Source organism: Lepidochelys kempii, chromosome 8 (genome assembly GCF_965140265.1).
Source record: "Lepidochelys kempii isolate rLepKem1 chromosome 8, rLepKem1.hap2, whole genome shotgun sequence".
Taxonomy (NCBI): Eukaryota; Metazoa; Chordata; order Testudines; family Cheloniidae; genus Lepidochelys; species Lepidochelys kempii.
Window position 1 is genome coordinate 39599537 of NC_133263.1, and position 21935 is coordinate 39621471.

Genomic DNA, 21935 nt, shown 5'->3' on the forward strand with positions numbered 1-21935 from the left:
AGGAATCTCTCCTCCCGCTTGCTGCACGGCTGCTGCTGTCACTTCCCCTCAGCAGCTGCAAGTGGCACCGGGCGGCCCCACCGGCATGCTAGGAAATGTGCCATGTGTCAGAACTGATAAGGCTCCTGTGTACACCGTGGCGTGGCTCAGATTCTGGCTGGCTGGGGAGCCTCGCCCGGTACTGTCAGCACGGCTCCTGCTCAAGCAGCAAGGGTAACAAAGTGGAAAATGGAAGATCACTGAGGTTTGCTGAGCTGGAAACAGAGCCTTCACTGCCCCGCTCCACAGAGAGATGCTCCCTGTGGCCCACAGGCAGCACCACGGTGCAGATGAAGCTACAACCGCCTTTGACACACCAGTGGCAGTTCCCTGCCTTGCCCAGCCCAGCCTGGCTCAGCCTAGGGGCAGCCAGGGCCAAAGCTGGGCAGGATGGGCTGGCATGGCTGAGCATCCATGCAGTCCCTGCCCAGCACAGTTCTGGGAGCCATGCTTTGCCCACCATCACAGCCCCCTGGCTAGCAGGAATGAGGCAGGGTGCATTGTTAGCTTGTGTTTGCTGAGCGCTGCCCAGGCCACAGATACAGCAGGTGGCAGGAGTCAGGGACGGTCAAGGCTCAGGGATCAGGGGTTGTAACCTGCCCCACAGTGGGTGCAAGGAGATGGGCCTAGTCTCTGCTCGGAGTGGGGGAAGGGCAGCACTCACCTCAGCTGTGGCAGTGAGCAGGGTGCTGCACCCCTGCAAGCATCACTCTGGGCCACGCCAGCCCACAGCTGCTGTCCTGGAGCTGTGAGGGGCCTGGTTCCATGGGGCCAGCTCCTCTTTGTGTGCTGCCCTGGGTGGTCCCATGGGGCCAGCCCCACCCCATGCATCAGGTTGCCAGGTGTCTGGTTTTCAACCGGAACACCTGGTCGAGCTGGCTGTTAACTGGCTGTTAAAAGTCTACTTGCAGCACAGCGGGGCAGGCAGGCACCGAACTTGGCTCTGTGTGGCTCCCAGGAAGCGGCAACATGTCTCTCCGGCTTCTAGGTAGAGGGACGGCCAGGGGGATCCGCGCGCTGCCCCCACCCGCAGGTCCTGTCCTGAGCACCAGCTCCACAGCTCCCATTGGCCAATGCAGAGGCGGTGCCTGAGGGCAGGGACGTGGAGCCCCCTGGGAGCCAGAGGTACATGCCACCACTTCCTGGGAGCTGCCTGAGGTCAGTGCTGCCTGAAGCCCACTCCCCTCACCCTTTCCTGCTCTTCAACCTCCTGCCGCATCTCAGAACCGCCTCCCACACCCTGAACCCTTCATTTCTGGCCCCACCCAAGAGCCCACACCCCCGGCCCAGAGTCCATGCCTCCTCCCACACCCCAACCCTCTGCCCCAGCCTGATGAAAATGAGAGAGTGAACAAGGGTGGGAGAGAGCAAGCGACAGAGGTGGGGGGATGGAGGGAGAAGTGGCGGGGCCTGGGAGAAGTGGCGGGGCACGGGGTGAAGCAAGGATGTTTGGTTTTCTGCAATGAGAAAGTTGGTAACCCTAGCATGAGCTCAGTTGGCCCCGCCAGCCAGCCCCTCACCTGGCACCAGGGCTTGACCAAGACCAGGAAAGGGGGCTCCAAGCCCTGGCAGATCTGGCTCCTGTCTGCCCCACAGACACTCTGTGCCAGGCCAGCCCCAGTGGAGGGCCCAGACCTGGGTCACTGCCGGGAACATTGGGGCTCAGCCTGGCTGCCCATGGAACAACTCTGCCCCCACCCCCTGCCAGCCCCACCCACCAGCCCTGGAACTGCAGCCCTGCCTGGGGGGAACCTTGACCGGCTGTCTGCCCCCTTACCCCGCCTCCTGGGGAAGAGCAGCCAATCAGTTCCGATTCAGGGATCGGGCAGTGCTCCCACCTCCCTTCCCATTCCCCAACAAGGAAAAGGAGTTTCTGACTAGGGGAGCAGGGAGAGGGAGCAGCCAACACCATTCTCACTGGAAGAAGAAAGAGCTCAGGGCAATGCTGCTCCCCCCCCCCCGGCTCCTGTGAGCAGTGGTTCAATCTGCTCCTCCTCCTCCATTACGTAGATTCCTAGATTCCAAGGCCAGATGGGACCATCGGTCCCCCCAGTCTGTGCCCTCACCCACTGTGTAGCACAGCCCAAAGACCTGTCCCAGAACCATTCCCAGAGCAGATCTCTGGAAAAACATCCAATCCTGATTGAACAATTGTCAGTGATGGTGAATCCCCCTGACCCTGGGTAAGTTATTCCAGTGGTTAATTACCCTCACTGTTAAAAATGCATTCCTTATTTTCAGTCTGAATTCATCCAGCTTCAACTTCCTGCCACTGGATGGGGTTAGACCTTTCTCTGCTCAACCGAAAAGCCCATTATCAAATATCTTCCCCATCAAGTCAACCCTGAACCTTCTCTTTGTGAAGTTGAATAGATTGAGCTCCTTGAATCTATCACTATATGGCATGTTTGTAGCGCTGCCTGCAGTGACCCAAGAGCGTGGGTACCAACATTCACAGCAGACGGTTAAGCAGCAGGGCACAAGCCCAAGATTGGCTGTGAGTTCTGTACTTAGATTTCACCAACCAGTTATCAAGTGTGCACTCCTCAGGCACTATAGCAGCCTTAACATGGGGTCACAGACAGTCCCCTTGGAGACTCTGACCTATCTTGCCACCCAGGTGAGCCTGCCTTTGTGACAGCTGGTCCCTTACACCAAAGATCACAGCAATATTCAGGTTACTCCCAGTCCCAAAGGACCAGTCACTTACCCCAGGTTAAATGCACTTCAGATCTCACACCAAAAACAATGCCTATAGCCAATCCTATAATAAACTATATAAAGATTTATTAAACAGGAAAATAAATTAGAGAGTTATTGACCAGGTTAAAGCAGCTAAACATAAATACAATATTATATTTCAAAAGCTTCTATAATCTGCAAGTTCTATATGTCCTTTAAGCTAAGCACTAGGGATCTCTTGCTTATTCCCGGAAAAACCTTGCCCTCCGGAGTCCAAACAGAGATAACCAGTTCCTTCTTGCTAGGGGTTTTTATCCCCCTCCTGCCACATGCTCTGAGCAGCAAACTCCACTGATGGGAGGAGTCCACTTGAATGACAAGGGACGTGATCGTCCCCCTCTATTCAACATTGGTGAGGCCTCATCTGGAGTACTGTGTCCAGTTTTGGTCCCCACACTACAAGAAGGATGTGGATAAATTGGAGAGAGTCCAGCGAAGGGCAACAAAAATGATTAGGGGTCTGGAACACATGAGTTATGAGGAGAGGCTGAGGGAACTGGGATTGTTTAGTCTGCAGAAGAGAAGAATGAGGGGGGATTTGATAGCTGCTTTCAACTACCTGAGAGGTAGTTCCAGAGAGGATGGTTCTAGACTATTCTCAGTGGTGGAAGAGGACAGGACAAGGAGTAATGGTCTCAAGTTGCAGTGGGGGAGGTTTAGGTTGGATATTAGGAAAAACTTTTTCACTAGGAGGGTGGTGAAACACTGGAATGCGTTGCCTAGGGAGGTGGTGGAATCTCCTTCCTTAGAAGTTTTTAAGGTCAGGCTTGACAAAGCCCTGGCTGGGATGATTTAATTGGGTATGGGTCCTGCTTTTGAGCAGGGGGTTGGACTAGATGACCTCCTGAGGTCCCTTCCAACCCTGATATTCTATGATTCTATGACTCATCTGCATGGGGAAGAGCAGAAGAACAAAGTCTTTTGTCCTCTTTAATGTCCTACAATAAACCACCTGGTGTTGATGAAGCTTCTTTGTTGGGCAGGACATTACACTTTCTGTTGATACTTGACACTAATGAATGTCTCTTTCTTGTCTGATGATTTACACAGTCACAGAGGCTCACAATACAATCACAACTGGGCCAAGACTATAAAAGGGTTCACAAAAGAACTAGATAAGTTCCTGGAGGATAGTCCATCAATGACTCTTAACCAGGATGGACTGGGATGGTGTCCCTAGCATCTGTTTGCCAGAAGCTGGGAATGGGTGATAGGGAATGGATCACTTGTTGATTACCTGTTCTTATCATTCCCTTTGGGGCAGCTGGCATTGGCCACTGTTGGAAGACAAGATACTGGGCTAGATGGATCTTTGGTCTGACCCAGCATGGCCATTCTTATGTTCACTCAAATATTACCTTGGCTATACAAATGTTATAAGTGAGATTAATGCAGGCAGCAACTGACAAGCATTCAATAAAATCTAAACACTTTCTTATAGTCCTAACACATATTTTAACAGCACTGACACCCAGGTGAGCCAGCTCTGTATCTGTCAGTGTTTAACTGAGACCTGGGGACCTTAGCAGGAGCTGGCACATGGTCTGCCAGCATCACGTTTTCCAATCCTTGAATTATTCTAGTGGCTCTTCTCTGTCCCCTCTCCAATCTATCAACATCCTTCTTGAACTGTGGCCACCACCAGAACTGGACACAGGATTCCAGCCACAGTCACAGTAGTGCCAAATAAAGAGGTAAAATAACCTCTCAAGGCCCATTGGAGATTCCCGTTTATGCATCCCAGGATCACTTTGGGAGGAGGTATTTTTTCATGCTTTTTGTGTGTATATAATAAGATCTTCTACACTTTCCACAGTATGCATCCGATGAAGTGAGCTGTAGCTCACGAAAGCTTATGCTCAAATAAATTGGTTAGTCTCTAAGGTGCCACAAGTACTCCTTTTCTTTTTGCGAATACAGACTAACACGGCTGTTACTCTGAAACCAGGATCACTTTAGCTCTTTTGGCCACAGCATTGCACTGGGAGCTCGTGTTCAGCTGATTATTCACCTCCCTGCCCCCCAATATGTTTTCAGAGTTGCTGCTTCTCAGGAGAGAGTCCCCTGTCCCGTAAGTGTGACCTTTATTCTTTGTTCCTAGATGCACACAGTTACATCTAGCCATATTAAAATGCTTATTGTTTGCTTTCGCCCACCTTACCAAGGGATCAGGATTGCTCTGAATCAGTGACCTGTCCTCTTCGTTATTTACCACCCCCCAGTCTGTGTCATCTACAAACTTCATCAGTGATGATTTTAGTGCTAGTCTGCTCACTCCTCCCCCCTCCCTGCAACACCCTACTCTGGGAAGTGGGGGAAGCGGAGGAGGGCCCTTGGAGCTGCATGACGAACAGAGCTGGAGCTGCAGGGGTGGATGAATTAGACGGGGGACTGGGGAGAGGCTGGATGCTCTGCTCTTTCCAGCAGTGTGAGGGCTCTGGTAATGGGGCCAGACCTGCCTCCCTCAATAAACATGGGAAGGCTGGTGATGCTGGGGGAGTGTGTGTGTGTGTGGGGGGGGGGTGTTGTCAGAACCCAGAGCAGTCAGAACCCAGAGCAAAGCCATGGGATCCTCTCTATAAACTCTCCTGAGTTGGGGTCTGGCTGGTGATTTGTGAATGCTGGGAGCTGCTGCACTGTCCCTACCCCTCACCAAAGCCTCTGGATGCCTGCCCAGACTGTGCCCAAGCACCCTGCTAGCACAGCCAGTTCTGAGCCAGGGCAAAGGTTCAGCTCGAGGGGCAGAGCCGGTGCTGGCAGAGAAGGAGGTGTGTTGGCCAGGAAGTGAAGGAATGGCTAGCAATGAGCTGTGCCTCCCGCTGGGGTCCAGCCACCACTCTCTGTGCCAGACCACACACCCACAATGGCCTGTCCCTCCAAGGCCCTCCCCAGCTGCAGGAGCCCAGCTGTGGTGCACACCTCCAGCCCAGTGCTCAAGAGACCCATGATCGCCCCCATTAGGGGACACCATGCTGGCATTGTGCCCCCAGCCCTTCCGGGCTGACATGAAACCTTCCCCTCATCCTTCCCAGCTCAGCTGCCCATCCCTGTGTTTCCAGATCATTGATACCCAGAGCCCATTACCCAGGGCTAGCCCCATGCCCCCTGTGGGTTCACACACCTTGGTGAACTCGGCCTCAGGCAAGCAGGTCAGCAGGTCCTAGTGCCCACCCAGGAGACAAAGCACCGAGGGGAAGAGACTGCCCCAGGACCACACAGTGAGTCCACGGCTGAGCCCAGGAATCCTGACTCCCAGCCCCTGTCTCTGAGGACTAGGATCTGTGGGTGAGATGGCTGTGCTCAGCTGGCTAGAGTCCAGACCAGCTCCTGGAATCCCAGCGGGGGAGGGGATGAAGACCTAGTTCATCCCACTGACCGCAGCACCACTGAATCCCTTGCTGCCCTTTCCAAGCCTGGGCCGGCTTCCTTGCCTGGCACGGAACAGGGCTGCGAGGGGCTCTGTCACCATGAAGGCAGCCGCCCCTGCTGGAGACATGCGGTGACATTTAGAGAGGTCTGTAGAAATGTTGCCTTACTCTTAGGGGAACAGAGAATTCTGAACCATTAGAAGTTTGCTTTACAAATGTGAAATGCTAACTTTGTGTGGCTGCCTGCAAAGCAATTCTGTCGGGCGGCAAAGGTTGTTGGCATTACCTGGAGCCAACAGCCACTCAGTGCTGGTGAAGCAAACAGACACCACTCACTGGCTGACCTTAACTAAGGAACCTGTCGAATTCCCCCGGCAGATTCCCTGCCTTTAATTCAGCTGTTCACAGCTGCTGTCCTCTGGGGAGGAAGCTTGTTATTCCAGTCCTGAGCTCCTCTCCCCAGCTCTGCCAATGCACCTCATTCCCACCCCCAGGTATAGCAGTCCTAGCCCCCTCCCCTCTACCCTTAGCTGTACTAAAGCCCTGCCTTGTACCCCTTGCTATCCCAGCCTTGGGGTTCCCCCCATCCACAGCTCTGCTAGTGTCCTTCAGTCATGACTTGCAGCCAGGTCTCAGGGTGGGACCAAGGTCACATCCTGACATGATGGAGATGTGGCCGGGCCAAGTTTGAGTGGCATGGGGGTGGTACACTGCAGTGATGCCTAGGCAGCAGAATGGCTTGTGTAGCTTCTGCCCACAGCCCTCTGCTCTTCCTGGATCTTTTACATGCAGATGTTACCAGTTATGCTGAACTATGCTGCATTCTGGGGTGGTTACATAATGCAGACAAATAATCAGGGCAAGGCTGAGGTCACCAAATTCATTGCACTGGTGGCCTTATTGGAGCAGACAGCTTTATTCGAGAAAGGGCTGAACCCTGCAGCTCCTGGCTCCCTTATCCCATCGGAGTGCAGTGCCCTTTGCAGGCTCATGCTGCAGCAGGAGTGAGAGCCACGGCAATGTCTGTGTCAGCCCTGCCATGAGTTTCTGACTGAGCAGAGTCAGGACAAGGCAGAATCTGTTGAACACCTAATACCAGCAGAGCTGCCATCCCCTGGCAGGGGCTGTAGGAAGGGACAAATAGAGGCAGCTGCCAGAAACTCAGGCAATGTCATCTAATCCCAGAGCAAGCCGTCTGTCAGCAGCTCAAACTCTGAGACACAAGCCTCACTCAGCTGCCTTTATACAGGCCCAGGCCCTGCATTTCAGGTGCTTCGTCTTTAGTTGATGCCATGCATCCTGTACCATAACGCCTGCTGCAATGCAGTCTCAGTCCCACAGGGGGCGCACACGCTAGAGTGCAGCCATGCATACTGCAGTGCTCCCTCCATTCCACAGGGAGTGCACACAACGCTGCCAGGCACACTGCAGTGTTCCCTACGTCGCACAGGGAGGGTGGGGTGGACCTCCTAGTTATGCCATGCATGCTGCAATGCTGCCTCCAACCCATGGGTTCTGTGCCCCTCAGCCCTGTCACACATGCTGCAATGTTCCCTTTGCCCTCCCTGTCTGCCTCCCACAGGAGGCATGTGCACTCCAGCACTGCCATTCCCACTGTCCTGCTGGCTCTGTCCCCGCAGCTTCCCTGCTGCTGTGTGAGCTGTAACCCCGCAGCTCTACGCTGCGTGCCCTGACCCTGCCTCAGGCATCCCCGCTGCGCTGACAGCCCACAACTCCCTCCCTCCGCAACGCGAGAGGGGCTTGCTTTCACTGAGTGTAATTGTGGCCTTTGGGACTCAGGCAAGCGATGTCTGGAGAGATGAAATGCTACAGGGCAGCTCAGTATTAGGTGCATTCCTGTCAGAAGCGGCTTCATTTATAACCCTCAGAATCTCTGGTGCTGTCACTTTGCCATACGTCTGGTGTCCTTTTGTGGCAGCATCAAAGTGGGAGCCTCTGCAGCTCTCACACAGCTCAGACAGATCTCAGTGACACATCCCTGCTGCATATCGACTCGCGGTGCCGTTACGGCAAGGGCTGAGGGAATCAGAACCACCACATCGACTCCCACCCTCTCATTCCCAGTCAGGGGAGAGCCAGGGTCCTCCCAGGGCATCAGTGCCAGAGCTGCACCGAGGCACCAGAGAGATGTGCATTTCACTGCAGGAGATGCTATTAAAAAGGGAACATTTGCGAAGAGTTTGCACGTCCCAGCGATATCTGAGGCTGAGATAACCCAGCGATTTCCTGTGCTAAGTGCAAAGGAGTAGCTGGCACAGGGCAGGACACGTGTCAGGAGCTATAATGGGGAGAGTGGAGCAATAGAGCGGGATGGGCCAGCACTGATATGGGGATGGGCATGCAGTGTTGGGGCATGGCCATGTGGTGATGGGAAGGACGCATGTGCAATGTGGGATGGATGTGCAGTAATGGGGGATGGGTGAACAGTGGAGAGGTGTGTGCGTGTAGTGATGGACAGTGGGCTTGGAGTGATGGGAAGACACAGGTGTGCAGCAAAGGGGGATGGGCATGCAGCAAAGGGGGATGGGCATGCAGCAAAGGGGGATGAGTGTGCAGCAAAGGGGACTGGATGTGCAGCGAAGTGGGATGGGTGTGCAGCGAAGGGGGATAGGTTTGCAGCAAAGGGGACTGGGTGAGTAGCAAAGTGGGAGAGGCATGCAGCGAAGGGGGAGGGGCATGCAGCGAAGGGCTATGGGTAGATAGTAAAGAGGACTGGGTGTTCAGGGAAGAGGACTGGGTGTGCCGCGAAGGGGGAGAGGCATGTAGAGAAGGGGATTGGGTGAGCAGTGAAGTGGGATGGGCGTGCAGCGAAGGACACTGGGTGTGCAGCGAAGGGGGATGGGTGGGTAGCGAAGGTGACCGGGTGTCCAGGGAAGGGGACTGGCTGTGCAGGGAAGAGGGATCTGCATGCAGCGAAGGGGGATGGGCTGGTAATGAAGGGGGATTGGTTTGCAGCAAAAGGGGATGGGCATGAAGCAAAGGAGACTGATAGGGTTGCCAGGTGTCTGGTTTTCTACTAGAATGCCTGGTTGAAAAGGGACCTGGCAGCTCCAGTCATCACCGCTGACTGGGCCGTTAAAAATCCGGTTGGCGACACAGGCAGACTCCCTACCCGGCTTTGCGTGGCTCCTGGGAACTAGCCAGCATGTTGCTCTGGTTCGGGGGTGGCCACAGGGACTCAGTGCTCTGCCCCCACCCTGAGCGCCAGCTCCGCACCTCCCATTAGCTGGGAACCACGGCGAATTGGAGCTGTGGGGGCGGTGCCTATGGGCAGAGGCAGCGCACAGAGCCGCCTGGCTGCACCTTGGCCTACGAGCTGGAGGGACAAGCCGCTGCTTCAGGAAGCAACCCAAAGTCAGCACTGCCGGGAGCCTGCACCCCTCCCCCCTCCCCCCCATGGCTCAACCCCCTGCTCCAGCCCAGAGCCCCCTCCCACACCCAAACTCCCTCCCGGAGTCCGCACCCCGCACCTCCTCCCGCACCCCAAACCCTCCTCAGCCTGGAGCCCCCTCCCACACTCCAAACCCCTCGGCCCCATCCCCCAGCCCAGAGCTCCTTCCTGCACCCCAAACTCCTCATTCCCATACCCACGACAGAGCCTACACCCCAACCCCCAGCCAGAGCCCTCACCCCTCCCACACCCCAAACCCCTCATCCCTAGCCCCACCCCAGAGCCTGCACCCCCAGCCGAAGGCCTCACCCCTTTCACACCCCAACCTGCTGCCCCAGCCCGGTGAAAATGAGGGAATGAGTGAGGGTGGGGAGAGAGCTAGAGACAGAGGGAGGAGGAGAGAGTAAGTGGGATCAGGGCCTCAGGGAAGGGGTGGGGCAAGGGTGTTTGGTTTTGTGTGATAAGAAAGTTGGCAACCCTAGGGACTGGTCATGCAGCGAAGGGGGATGGACTTGCTGTGAAGGAGACTGGGTGTGTAGCGAAGAGGGATGAGTGTATAGCGAAGTGGGATGGGTATGCAGTGAAGGGGGGTGGGTGTGTAGTGAAGGGGGATGGGTGTGCAGTGAAGGAGACTGGGTATGTAATGAAGGGGAATGGGCGTGCGGCAAGGGGGCATGGATGTGCGGCACAGGGAAACGGGTGTGTAGTGAAGGAGATTGGGTGTGTAGCAAAGAGGGATGAGTGTGTAGCAAAGTGGGATGGGTGTGCAGCAAAGGAGACTGGGTGTCTAGCGAAGGGAGATGGGTGTGCAGCAAAGGAGACTGGGTGTTTAGTGAAGGGGAATGTGGGTGCAGTGAAGGAGATTGGATATGTAGTGAAGGGTGATTGGTGTGCCGCGAAGAAAAATGCACGTGCAGTGAAGGGGGATGGGTATGTAGTGAAGGGGGATGGGCGTGCAGTGAAGGAGATTGGGTGTGTAGTGAAGGGGGATGGAAGTACAGCAAAGGAGACTGGGCGTGCAGCAAAGGGGGATGGGTGTGTAGTGAAGAGGAATGCATGAGCAGTGAAGGGGGATGGGTGTGCAGCAAAGGAGACTGGGTGTGTAGTGAAGGGGGATGCGGGTGCAGTGAAGGAGATTGGATGTGTAGCGAAGGCGGATTGGTGTGCAGCGAAGGAAAATGCATGTTCAGAGAAGGGGGATGGGCATGCAGTGAAGGAGACTGGGTTTGTAGTGAAGGGGGATGGGCATGCAGGGAAGGGGGAAGGGGGATGGACGTGCAGCGCAGGGGATAGGTGTCCATTGAAGGGGAATGGGTGTGCAGCAAAGGAGACTGGGTGTGTAACGAAGGGGGATGGATGTGTATTGACGGGGCATGGGCATGCAGTGAAGCAGACTGGGTGTGTAGCTTCATGTCGGCCCTGCTCCGGTGCTTGTGGGAGAAATGTGGGGTCCGGCACGACTGGGCCTCAGCTTATCACCCCCAGTCCAATGGGCTGGTGGAGAGGTTCAATGGGACGCTAAAGATGATGCTGAAAACCTTTATGAACCAGCACCCGCAGGATTGGGACAAGTACTTACCTCACCTGCTGTTCGCGTACAGGGAGGTGCCCCAGGAGTCTACCAGATTTTCGCCTTTCGAACTGTTATATGGAAGGAGGATGAGGGGCCCCCTGGACCTGATGAGAGACGAATGGGAGGGGAAGGCCACTCCCGATGGAGAGTCAGTGGTGGAGTATGTCCTGATCTTCCGAGAGAGACTGGCTGAACTCATGGGCCTGGCCAGGGAGAATCTGGCCAGAGCCCAGAGGAAGCAGAAGGTCTGGTATGACCGCACAGCGTGGGCCCGTGCCTACGCCACCGGGGATCAGGTGATGGTTCTCATCCCTGTGAGAAAGAACAAACTACAGGCCGCCTGGAAGGGCCCTTTCAAGGTTGTCAAGCAGCTCAATGAGGTAAACTATGTGGTAGAGCTGTCGAACCAGGTGCACCACCGCCGTGTGTGCCATGTGAATATGATGAAGACATACTATGCCAGGGGGAATGTGGTGTTGGCCGTGTGTGGACAGTGGGAGGAGCAGGGAGATGACCCTTTAGTAGATCTATTCCCTGGGACCAGAGCTGGTTCCCCCCTGGAAACAATTCTCCTCTCGGATCAGCTAACCCCTGCCCAGCAAGCTGAGGACGCACTAATCTGACTGTCCACCGGGTGCAGACGGGGTCACACCCACCGATAAGATGCTCCCCCTTCCGAGTCACAGGGAAAACTGCTCAGGACCTGGAAAGAGAGGTCCGGGACATGCTGGCTTTGGGGGTGATCCAGCCATCTGCCAGCCCTTGGGCCTCGCCGGTGGTGCTGGTCCCCAAAAAGGATGGGTCGGTCCGGTTCTGTGTAGACTATCGGAAGCTCAATGCCATCACTGTATCTGATGCCTACCCCATGCCCAGACCGGACGAGCTCCTAGACAAGCTGGGAGGAGCTCGGTACCTTACCACCATGGACCTTACAAAGGGCTACTGGCAAGTGCCGCTGGATGCAGAGGCCCGGCTGAAATCGGCCTTTATCACCCCTCTGGGGCTCTATGAGTTCCTGACCCTGCCTTTCGGCCTCAAGGGAGCGCCGGCCGCCTTCCAGCGCCTAGTGGACCAGCTACTGAGGGGGATGGAGAGTTTTGCCGTGGCATATATTGATGACATCTGTGTCTTTAGCCAGACGTGGGAGGACCACGTGTCCCAGGTTAGACAAGTGCTGGACCGACTTCAGGGGGCTGGGCTGACTGTGAAAGCGGAGAAGTGCAAGGTGGGGATGGCTGAAGTATCTTACCTGGGCCATCGGGTGGGGAGCGGCTGCCTAAAGCCGGAACCAGCCAAGGTGGAGGTGATCAGAGACTGGCCCGCTCCCCACGCCAAAAAGCAGATCCAAGCCTTTATTGGGATGGCAGGATACTACCGAAGATTTGTGCCCCACTTTAGCGCCATAGCCACCCCCATCACGGAGCTATGCAAGAAGGGGAAGCCAGACAAGGTGGTCTGGACCGAGCAGTGCCAGGAGGCTTTCCGGGCGCTGAAGGAGGCTCTGGTCAGTGGCCCAGTTCTGGCAAACCCAGACTTTGACAAGCCCTTTGTGGTGTTCACCGACGCCTCAGACACGGGACTGGGGGCGGTGTTAATGCAGGAGGATGAAAAGGGGGAGAGACACCCCATCGTGTACCTGAGCAAGAAGTTGCTACCCCGGGAGCAACACTACGCGGCCATCGAGAAGGAGTGCCTGGCCATGGTGTGGGCCCTCAAGAAACTAGAGCCCTATCTCTTCGGGTGACACTTCACCATCTACACCGACCACTCTCCCTTGACCTGGCTGCACCAGATGAAAGGAGCCAACGCCAAGCTCCTGAGATGGAGCCTGCTCCTGCAGGATTACGACATGGACGTGGATCACATGAAGGGAAGTGCCAACCTGATAGCGGATGCACTGTCCCGGAGAGGGGCCCCCGAACTTCCCCAGGTCACTGGTCACAGTGACCCTGCTCAGTTCAGTCTCGAATGGGGGAGAGATGTGACGATGTGATGCAGCAGGGAGGGGGAAGTGTTGAGCTGGGAATGTGCCCTGGGAATGGGAGACCTGAGAGCCTGTAACCTGAGCCAGGAGGGGGAGGGGGAGGTAACACCTCTGCCCAGGAATGTGAAGACAGGCTGCAGGAGAGAGCCTGCTGGGTGGGTTTAGTTTTCAGTTTGGAGCTGGGTGGAGGAACACAGGGAACCCCAGGGCTGGGGTCTAAGCTCCCTGCTCCCCCAAAAGGACTTGACTGAGGGGTCCTGGGTGTACCCACAAACTCTGTTTTGGACTGTGTTCCTGTTGTCCAATAAACCTTCTGTTTTACTGGCTGGCTGAGAGTCTCAGTGAATCCCTGGAAGAGGGGTGCAGGACCTGGACTCCCCCACAGTCCGTGACAACAGCGAAGGGGGATGGGCTTGTAATGAAGAATACTGGTTGTGCAGTGAAGGGGAGGGGCATGTAGCAAAGGAGACTAGGTGTGTAGTGAAGGAGGATGGGTGTGTAGTTAAGGGGGATGGGCTTGCAATGAAGGGGAATGGTCATGTAGCGAAGGGGGATAGGCATGCGTGGAAGGAGACTGGGTGTGTAGCGAAGGGGAATGGGCATGCAGTGAAGGGGGATGGGCGTGCAGCGAAGGGAGATGGATGTGGCATGGCCAAGCAGTGGGCCGGAACTGGATCAGAAGTGATTACCATCCCTGCCATCAGCCGCAGCTGCTCCGCAGTGCTGCAGCTCCGCTCGGGCACTCATGGCAGCAGGAGCAACTGGAACTGAGTTACTGGGAGGAGCCTTTGGAATCTGATGGGGCACCCGCCCCGGGACCCCTGGAATTCAGGAAGCAGCCCCCCGCACCGGATTTTATCCCCTATGACTGCAGAGTACGTTCCTTGTGTGTGTGACCCCCACTCCCCACTCCAGGGGTCTGTCAGCAAAGGATGTATGTGTTGCGGCAGTGTGTGTTGGGGCTGTGTGTATGCATGTCTCAGCATGTGTGGAGGATAGGGACATTGGCAGCCCGTATGAGGAGTGGATGGGCTCCATTTTCACACCTTGTCCCAGCCTCCAAGACCCCACCTTGGGAGGAGATAATCCGTTTGTGGAGGGGTCAGTGTGGGGGAGCAGGGGCAGTGTGGAGGGGCCAGTGGGGGGTGCAGTAGGGGCTGTGTGGAGTGGCCAGTGGGTGGCAGTGGCTCTGAAAAGGATTTAGGGATCAGAGTGGACAAGCAATTTGACATAAGCTCCCAGTGTGACATGGGGCAAAAAGGGCTAATGGATGGGAATAATCAATTTTCTTGATCTGTGGCAATGCTCCTACTAATACAGCCCAATATGCCGTTGACCTTCTTGGCAACAAGAGCACACTGTTGACTCATATCCGAATTCCTCCTGTGACTTGGGCCAAGCCCTGTCACTTGGCCGTGTGGATGCAGGTCAAGCTGCAGACCCAAACCAGAAGGGCTGTGCAGGGTAGTATGGATGCATCAGCATGGCTGCGAGACCCTGGTTTACAATGCAGAGTGAACGCTGACGTGTGGACTTCAAAACCTCGAGTCCACAAGCCTGGGTCCCACTACGGGCAGTTAAAAGTCTGGTCAGCAGCACTAAGAAGCTAAGGCAGGCTCCCTGCCCAGCTCCGCATGGCTCCCCAGAAGCAGCTGGCGTGTCCCTGTGGCCCCTAGAGTTTAGAGAAGCTCCGCGTGCTGTCCCAATCCCCAGTGCCCATCTCTCTGCGGTGCCTAGTGGGGGCCTGTGCCCGTCTGCTTCCCAACCTGCCCCCAGTGCCCAGGGAAGCACTCTGCAATGCTGGGGCAAAGGCTCTGCTGAGAGCTCAGCCCCCACCTGGTGTCCCCTCAGCAGCAGACTTTGCAGCTCCACCGAGTGCAGCCTGCTGGCAGGGGCTGCCTTGGCAAGCTCCTGCAGCTGCCCACGGCTTGGGAGTCTGTCACTAGCTGGGCTCAGTGGGGCTTTCTCTCCGTTTGTCTCTAGAGGGTGAAGGGTGGCTCAGGATGATGCCTCCTGCCAGCAGGATGTCCTCTGCCCCTGTGCCAACAGGGAGGCCATTGCAGCGCTGCCGCCCAGGGCATCCTTAGCGGCTGGGTTGGAGGCCTCTAGCTACTAACTGCAATTCCTTGGGCAGGTCAGAGGAGAGGAGCAGTCTCTGATTTATGGAAAGCAGTACACCACTACTAAGCAAAGCCACTGGCCTGCCAAAGGAAGGTGTGATGGACTTCCCTGGGGTGCAACCTGGAACTGGGGTACCACTGAGCCTTCCGTCTCACCAGCCTGAGCTCTCTCACCCACTGTGATGCTGTGACAAGCTGCAGGCCTCTCCAGATCCTCCACTTACACAAACATTCACAGAAAGAGACACCCCCAGCAGCAGTTATATGAATGCTTCTCCTAGCCACTCATGAACTAACGATAGAAAGGTTCCCCCGCCTCAGCTCCCCAGACTAAGACCATGGAGCTGTACCATCTTGCTCTGCTCAAAGCCTGGTCAGTGTAAGTTTATTTCCCAGTCTGCCCCTCCCTCAATGTGGAGAGGATAAAGCACCTGTTCCTGTTCCTGAGCAGATTTCCCTTTTTCACTTCAAACAATACACTGTTTTAGGTAAACAATATAAAATAGAGTTATTAACTACAGAAAGATAGATTTAAAGTGATTATAAGTAGTGAGTGTACAGAGCAAAGTAGATTACCTAAGAAATAAACAAAATCACAATCTAAGTTCTGTACACTAGACAGGTTACGCATCAAGTAGAGTTTCACCCTGCTGGTACAAATAGTCCACCAATCTTCCATACACAGGCTGGGATTCCTTCTTTTCTGCCTGGGACCCCCTTCTCCTGTTCAGTCTTTGTTCCTGAGGTGTTTCCAAGTGTTGAGTTGCCAGGGGAGTGAGGCCAAATGATGATTTTGCTTACCCCTTTTATAGCTTCTTCCAGCTTGCTGGAAAGATCTTTTGCTATGACATGATTCAAATAGTCTCCACTGGGTGCGTGTTATCTCTGAGAGGTTTCCATTGTGAACAGTTCCTGGACTAATCCTTGTGAGTGTGTGTATTTCCACTTATGGACCATCAACACTGTTTGGCCTTTTTATTGTTGTAGCTGAAAGGCTGGTTTGGGGTGTTTTTAACTTCACAACATAGTTCAGTAACAAACACATAGCAAAACTCCATAACTCCAGACACAATGATAACACATACAATCCAACAGGATATTAATATTCAACAGATCAAGACTTTTAAAATGATACCTCACAAGGCATACTTTGTAAAAATATGTCATAATTAGATCACCATAGTAAATATGGGGCACCAGCGTGTTGTTTTGGGTTAGAAAATGCCACAGAGGGTAAATAAACAGTGAACAGTAATTCAGAAACAGACACGCACATGAGTGCACACGGCCTCTGACACACACACAGTGACAGGCACGCACAGCCACTGAAACACACGGTCTGTGACACCCACACGCAGTGACAAACACACACAGCCACTGATATACATGCCCTGTGACACAGCCACGCAGCCACTGACATGCCCTGTAACACACATACAGAGACACACACGATGACAGACATGTGCATGCATAAACAGAGCCACTGACATGCCCACACAGTGACACACACACACACAGTGACAGACACACACAGCCACTGACACGCCCCATGACACACACACAGTGAAACACACATGCACACACAGCAACACACCCATGCACACACGGCATACATGCACACACAGTGACACATGTACATGCATACACACAGTGACAGACACTGTGTTTAAATGGTATATTATCACTTTGAGTCCTCAGAGATTCCTGGTCCCACTTGCAGGCAGGGGGCTCTGTAGGAAGCATGCAGTCTGTCTGCAGTGAGCTGGCATGGAGAAAGGTGGGCTGAGTTGTGCCTCTCTGTTTTAGGGAGCAGCCTGCTTTTTCTCTCTGTGTTTTGTGGTTCTTGTGTGTAACTGTCTGAAATTCTAAGCATTAGAAGAGGGTTACTCTGCAACCTTTCAGCAAGAATACTAGATGTTTATCTAACTCCTCTGTACGAACATAACAAGTTGTCCCTGGGACAAAGACCAAATCCCCTCTGAGGGCAGCAGCTGCCACAGCACCCTGGTCTCTGCAGTCCATTTATCGGTCAGAAGGAGACAATGTTAGACTTTAGTCCATTTCTGTGCATATCTGTCTGTCTGTGGGTGTGGGTGTCTGTCACTACAGTGCTGGAGACTCACAGCCAGGGGCTTGAACTGACACAGCTGAAGCCAGGGGGAACGGCTGTTCTAAAGCCGCTCTGCAGCATCAGAACCACAGCACTGCGAGGTGTCAGGGCACCGGAGCAGCTATGTTACCTTTCACTGCTGAAGCTCAGAGAGATGCTGTGTGAGCGAAGAACCAGGGCAGGTGCCCAGCACTCGGTGCGTCAGTTCAGCTCTCACTGTCACACAGGTCCTTGGAACCAGGCAAAAGGATTTGCTTCAGCTTTGTGGCCGAGATTTTCAGAGTTGGGATTTAAAGTCAGGCTCCTGTGTGCACATTCAGACACATCCAACCCTTCTCGCTGCCAGTGGCTGGATCTCCAAAGGGGCCAAACCCCCTTGGATTCAGTGGGAGTTGCTGGGTGCTCAGCTTGCTTGAGACTCAGACCACATCTTCAAATGCCTCACTATGGATTTGGGAGCCTGACTTCAGGTGCCCCAGCTGCAGTTTGGGCCAGAGGTTGGGGAGTGAAACTCCCATTTGCCAGTGACTTTTCATGGGTGGCGCTCCCCTTGGTGACTAGGCTGGTAGCTCTGGGAGGGCATGCTGTCCTAGGGGCAGGGGCTGAGGGGAGATGCAGTCTGCTGGGTAACCCAGAGGGAGAGAGGAGAGACACTTCTTCGTGTGATGTTGGCTCGGGGGAGGATAGCAGGTGCCTGGCTGGCCACCAGTGCACTAGCTCACAGGAGGGACAGTGTCTGAGGGAAAGGAGGGGGCTAGGGCCAAAGGATTGACAGGGAAAAGCCAGGAAGTAGAGCTAGCCTGACCAGTGAGATGCCAGCTCTGGAGGGGAGAAGCTATTTTGGGAGGTGCCTGGAGCTGGCCAGGGAAAGGACAGGCCTGGCTGTGGGTGAGCTGGTGAGCCCCAGACCTGCATGCAGGCTCCCTCAAGAACTGGCCTAGGCATACCTGGTAGCAGTATACCTACGCTTAGTCCTTCCCTCTTCACGGCAACTCCCAGTTGACGGGCTTGTGCTGGGACACTCGCCACTCAGTCAGGTTGAGTTAACCCTTCAGCGCCTAGCTAGACCAGTCACCACAGGCGAGTGCTGCTCTGGCTGGCTGTCCTGGGCTGTCTGCCTGCGGCAAGTTTATCTGAGCACTGGGGCAGGGGATCTGGGGTAGGGTTCTTAGGATAGTTATTGTGATCTGCGCCTGAGCCCTGCTTCCCTTACTGGTCGGGGCTCATTGTGGGAACAGAAACAGACAGATTCTGGTACAATGAGAGCGCTGTAACTGCAGGTGTCAGCCCCTCTGCAGAGGCTGAAGAGTCCAGTGGAAAGGGGGTGAACAGGATGGTGGCAGTTTGCAGATGATACAAAATTACTCCAGATAGTTATGTCCAAAGCAGGCAGGTAAGAGCTACAAAGGGACCTCCCAAAACTGGGTGACTGGGCAATAAAATGGCAGATGAAATTCAATGTTGATAAATGTAAAGTAATGCACATTGTAAAACATAATCCCAACTAGACATACAAAATGATGGGGTCTAAATTAGCTGTTACCCCTCAAGAAAGAGATCTTGGAGCCATTGTGGATAGTTCTCTGAAACCATCCACTCAGTGTGCAGCAGCAGTCAACAAAGCGAACAGAATGTTGGGAATCATTAAGGGACAGATAATCAGTCAGTAAATATCATAATGCTACTATATAAATCCATGGTACACCCACATCTTGCATACTGCGTACAGATCTGCTTGCCCCATCTCAAAAAAGATATATTAGAAATGGAAAAGGCACAGAGAAATGCAACAAAAATGGTTAGTGGGATGGAACAGCTCCCATATGAGGAGAGATTAAAAAGACTGGACTGTTCAGCCTGGGAAAGAGACAACTAAGGGGGATATGACAGAGGTCTATAAAGTCATGACTGGCACGGAGAAAGTGAATTGACTGACGATCCCTCGATTCGAGGATGATCTCTACCATGGATTTACATATGGGTCCTGAGGTGACTCAGGAGTCTGATCCTGGAACCGCAAATCCGCCCACAGTAGGTACAAACATTTCTTGGCAGGCCAGTGGACTGCTGGGAGAAGGCTATTTCTTTTTCCTTTCTCCTCTCTCTCCTTTTCAGCTTCAAGGGCCAGCTCTTCTCCTTGAAGTGGGACGCCTGATGGAGGATATGGTGCCATTGGGGTCGGTTGGTGGTTTGCTCTTCCCAACTTGTGATGTCCACATCAGTTTTCTTAAGATACGCATCTTTGTAACATTTTCTCTGTCCATCACAGGATCTCTGACCATGGGTGAGCTGAGAGTAGAGGGCTTGTTTTGGGAGGCGAGAGTCTGGCATCCACACACAGTGTCCAGCCCAGTGAAGTTGGTGCAGGAGGATCATTGCTTCCATGCTGGTGACATTGGCTTCAATGAGGATGCTGGTGTTAGTGCAGCAATCTTGTCACTTGATGTGAAGGATCTTCCAGAGGCATCATTATCAGTACTTCTCCAGACTGTTGAGGTGCTGTCAATAGGTCACCTAGGTTTTGTACCCATAAAGGAATGTAGGAATAACAGTTATCTTATAGACCTGGATCTTGGTGTCCTGCCGTAGGTCAGGGTCTGTGCAAATGCGTCAGAACAATTTCCCAAAGGAAGCACTTGCGCACTAAATCCTTTGCTGGATCATGTTATGGACTCCCAAATCGTGCCCACTCTTGGCCCTGTACGGTCTCTGGGCGGAACCCCCTTCAGAGTGACAACGCTTCTCAGGAGTCCACTCTCTCTTGGGGGTTAAGCCCCTCTGTCTCCTGGAACCGCACCTCTCTGAGCCTTAGCATGCCTGTCTCTCGCCATGGGCCCGCTCAGGGAGTCCACTCACTGTGGACCCCCGGGGCCTCTACTCCCAGAGGGAATAATGCAACCCAGTTCTCTAGACCAGAGCGACTCTCAGCCACTGTAAAACAGGAAGGTTTATTGAGCATCTAAATACAGCGTAAGAAACTCTCAGGACTCTCAGTCCTGGCCTCCCAAAGCACAGTACCTCTAAGTCTCCCCTGCATCCAGGTGGACTCTGCCTGCTCTCTCTCTCCAGTCCCTAGACCCCGTGCTTTCCAGCTGGGCATCTGATATCACCCGCCCCGAAGCCCCACCTCTCTCCTTTGTCTTCTGTCGAGGTAAACAGGGTTGCCTGGGCCTCCTTTCCTCTCAGTCATCCTTTGTTCCCCACTGGCTGTAACCAGCTGGTCAGGTCACCGGGGTCCTCTCTCCTCAGTCCATTGTCCTCCCACTGGCCAGAACCAGCTGTGACTCCTAAGCTGGGCTTCCCGGTCACCAGGTTACCAGTCGCAGGGGTATCCATTCTCCAAGCCATTGGCTGGGGTCTCAAGTTCCATCGCTGGTCCTCTGTAACAACAAAATGCCTCTCATCACCTCGTTAAACCAGTAACACCCAGGGAAACTGAGTCCCACCCCCTCTGCATGCAAACCACTGAAAAAACCAAGAAAATCACCCCCCTTCATCACATATTTCAGTTAATTTTTGTGTCTTGAGAAAGTTGGTGACTGAGGTAGCAAAAGTGCTCAACTGTCTCCAAAGACTGCCCCTCAATGGTGATTTGTGGTGGGTCATGTGCAAGGCCTGAAGCAGGTTTAGAGCACTTTAGTCTTCTCCATATTGAGTGAGCGTCCTAGTCTTCTGTAAGCTTGTGCAAGAAAATCCAGTATGGACTAAAAGTCATTTTCAGTGTGTGCGAGGATGACACAATCATCAGCGTACTGAAGATCAGTAATGTGTAATCCTTCTGCCAGGTGAAGCCAGCAGCAACAAGGGCTGGGTTCAGTATCTAGGGGTTCCTTTTCACCAATACAACACAAAACTGGCTCAAGCCCCCACCCAGTGACCTGGGACAATTACACACCACCCCCTGGGCGCCTCTAAGAGGCAATACTTCCCCTTTTGCAAGCACAGAGTCTGAGTGTAGCAAATACTTTTAATAAAAGGAGGAAAGTAACTCAGCATTAATTTGGGAAAACACTGCAACTAGGGCTCATAAACACAAACCATGAGCAAAAGACATACCCCACAAGTAAGTTGGGCAGTGTCCTTTTCCCCTCAGGTTCTTAAGTCCAGCAACCCAAAAGTCTCTTTAACATGCCCGTCCTATCTCTGCACCCCAGTCACAGTTGCTGTCCTTGGCCAGTGCAGCCTCAGAGTTCAGAGGTTCATCCACAGAGTTCACCTCCCACCCTGGGTGGAAAGGAAGGGGTAAGGAGGCACCTTACGCATGCCACTGCTTGAGCACTCTCTCATCACCCCACCAGCCAATTGCCATGCCTCTCTGCAGGGCTATGCTCTGGCCCTCTCCACCAGCCACACCTCTCCACCAGCTGGCCACTAGCCAAGATGTTTTTCAGGGCACACCACTTAACACAGCTCTCAGTGATTTCAGCTGTCAGTGGTGGAGCCTCACTACTGGTACATACTGGGTAGGTTCTTGCACTAGAAATACTGTCCCAAAGTAGATCTAAGTTAACAGTGATTTCAGTTCTGCAGTGTGTAACAAGACTCTTAACTGAGTCTAAATTAGCTCTTTCATTATACTCTGGGAAG